Consider the following 3,227-nt stretch of genomic DNA (forward strand, 5'->3'; position numbering starts at 1 on the left):
ATGATAACACAAGTTTACAGAAAGGTTTCTGTACCTTTGCAGCTGGAGACGATGAGCTTAAATCAATAAAGCAAAAGAAAATGTGTATGTGTACTCTTGGACCCTAACCCTAATGCCATACAAGTCTATGGGGCGAAATTTCAACTTTGTCCTACAGATATGGGGCTACTTGCTTTTTCATCAGGAGCCCCCAAGAAGCACCCACGCCAAATTTGGGGCTTCTAGTACTTGAGGAACCCCGAAACCCTAACCCTAATTTCAGCTAACCCTAACCCTAACCCTAGTTTCAGCCTTATTGTTAACCCTAATTCAATGCAAGTCTATGGGGTGAATTTTCAACTTTGTCCTAGAGACATGGGGCCACTTGCTTTTTCATCAGGAGCCCCCAAGAAGCGCCCACGCCAAATTTGGGGCTTCTAGTCCTTGAGGAACCCCGAAACCCTAACCCTAATTTCAGCTAACCCTAACCCTAACCCTAGTTTCAGCCTTATTGTTAACCCTAATTCAATGCAAGTCTATGGGGTGAATTTTCAACTTTGTCCTAGAGACATGGGGCCACTTGCTTTTTCATCAGGAGCCCCCAAGAAGCGCCCACGCTAGATTTGGGGCTTGTAGCCAATGAGGAAAAATTTGGAGCAGACACGACAGGGTTACAGCTGAGAAGGCACTTAAGATCCTCAAAGGACTGTTGCCACTCACTAGACCAAACAAATGGTTTCAATGGACTGGTTAATTCTTCTCTTGTGGCCGGCAGCTCCACTGCCTTAGTGCTGGAGATGCCCGCTCAGGGGCGCCGCCAGGAATTTTGGGCCCCCTGAAAAAAAACAAAAACAAATGGGCCTCCTTTGCGCAGCGCTTGTCAAAAGCTTCACATCACTCTAAAAATACAGTATAGTTCAATAATAGTGCTTGAGTCCATCTTGACAGTGTCAATGTATTTTTATTGTGAATTCTCCACAAAGCAAACTCTTAACATTGATGAATGATTCATGAAAAAAACACTTGATGTCTCTCGGACAAAGTTGAGCTTTGACCTTCTTAGACTTGCACTGCATTAGGGTTTAGCGATAAGGCTGGAATTAGAGTGAGGGTTTTGGGGTTCCTCAAGAACTAGAAGCCCCAAATTTGGCGTGTGCGCTTCTTGGGGGCTCCTGATGAAAAAGGAAGTGGCCCCATGTCTCTAGGACAAAGTTGACTTTTGACCCTCATAGACTTGTATGGCATTAGGGTTAGCGATAAGGCTGGAATTAGAGTGAGGGTTTCGGGGTTCCTCATGGGCTAGAAGCCCCAAATTTGGTGTGGGTATGTCCAGGAGGATCCTGATGAACCTGAAAGTGGCCCCATGTCCCTAGGACAAAGTTGACCTTTGACCCTCATAGACTTGTGTGGCATTAGGGCTATCGATATGCGATACAAACCTGGTGAGTTTAAGACTTAGTGACTCTACGTACATGAATGTATGGGGTACCCCGTCCTTACCTTGTTCCAACCTTCCCTCCACAAACCTGGCTGTCCAGTGCCGAAGTCAAAGTGAGAGAGAGAACAAAGAAGGAGGAGGGCCTGTGACGCCGCTGCTGATTGGCTCGTTGGTCGGTTGAATGAGCCAATTCTAGAGCTCCCCTCGGTGTCCACACACTGCAAAATATATCTAAGAAATAAACACTTAAATTGAGAAAGAACAGGCTAGAAACAAGTCAAATTATCTGCCAATGCAGTAAGATATTTAGACTTGGTAAGATTTCTTAAAATAAGACGATATATCTAGGCATTTGAAGAATGGAAAAACTCTTGAAATAAACAGTAAAGCACTCATTCCAAGGACTGTACTCTGTACTGTAAGTCAAATAAACTTGATACTAGCTTCTCAATTCTTTTTTCACGTTTGCTTCTTTCTTAATTTGAATGAAAAGATCTTAAAACCAGACCTACTAACAGTGCAATTCTTCTTAATTTAAGTGTTCACAATATGAGCTTTTTTTTCTCAAAATGAGACAAAGCATCCACCCCCCCTACGCCCACTCCCCCCCAAAAAAAATAATTAAGCAAACAGAATTAATATTGTCAACAACTATTTATTCACTTAAATTGCTGACAGTTCCTTCACTGCCTTGTAATAAAAACGTCACTAAGGCATTGCATCTTAAAACAACCTCAAGCAATAATTTCTAGAACGCAAGTAACAATTGTTACAATATTCACCGTCATCATTATTGAATATTGATTCAGATTCCCTGACACTCAGTTACACAAAAAAAAAAAAAAACAGTATGGGGACAGCATATAGTGTTCCTATCACCACTGATAACATGTTTGTTCCAACAGACTCCCACCCACCCTCAAGTTACAACTACCAGGGGAGTGTATCACTACCTATGCCTAGTACACAGCTATACTCCCCAATTTCCATTCTGCCATGGTCTTTTTTGTATGAGGCTGTGGTGTCTCACTCATGGATAGTGTCCTGTAGCACTTCTGTCTGAATGACAGAGAGAAGGGTTGCCACACACTTTTGGATATGTGAGGTGCAGGGCATAGTCGTAACCCATCAGATGAAGCAGACGGTCACTCAAGTCTTCCTTGGCAAGCGTGGTGGCGGGAGTGGCTCCAAGACAGATGAGACAGCGGGTCCCATCAAACAGCAACACAGGAGTGCAGAAAGACCTCTTCTGCGAGTACATTGTGGGATCTTCTGTTGGCTAAAGAAAAAGAAGAAGGAAACGCCACATCCATGCATGGAACTATGAAGTGTTGAATGTGAGAAAATGCGAACAAACTTTCACCTGAATGACATGAAGCAGTGCCTCACTGGCATGTCCCAGCTTCTTCGGTGGTGGACTTGGTGAAGGAAAGAGTGTGGGGAGTGGCCTGAGCAGCGCGATGGAATATTCCACTGGAATAGAACAAATCAACTTTGAGTTCAAAGTTAGTCTTCCTAAAAATAAGTCTTATTAGGTTTGTGTTGATCACAAAAAAAATCTTATTTTTTCAGCATGAAGAGTATTACCATTCTGCATCTATTCATTCAGCGCAACATAAACCATCCTATGTCCAAGGAAACAGCTACACAGTCAATTAGAGACACAGCAAAATGACTCGACTGAACTACATCCAGCGTTATGCGTGGCATCATCACTTGATTTTTTTCCCAAACACCATAAAATTACACATTGGTGCAGAAGTCTTCTCATCTCATTTTTTAGTTCATCAATGAATTTTCTGTTGCCCTT

The sequence above is a fragment of the Nelusetta ayraudi genome, unplaced genomic scaffold, assembly GCF_046127955.1.
Source record: "Nelusetta ayraudi isolate G7.1 ecotype Tasmania unplaced genomic scaffold, CSIRO-AGI_Nayr_v1 ptg000139l, whole genome shotgun sequence".
Lineage (NCBI taxonomy): Eukaryota > Metazoa > Chordata > Actinopteri > Tetraodontiformes > Monacanthidae > Nelusetta > Nelusetta ayraudi.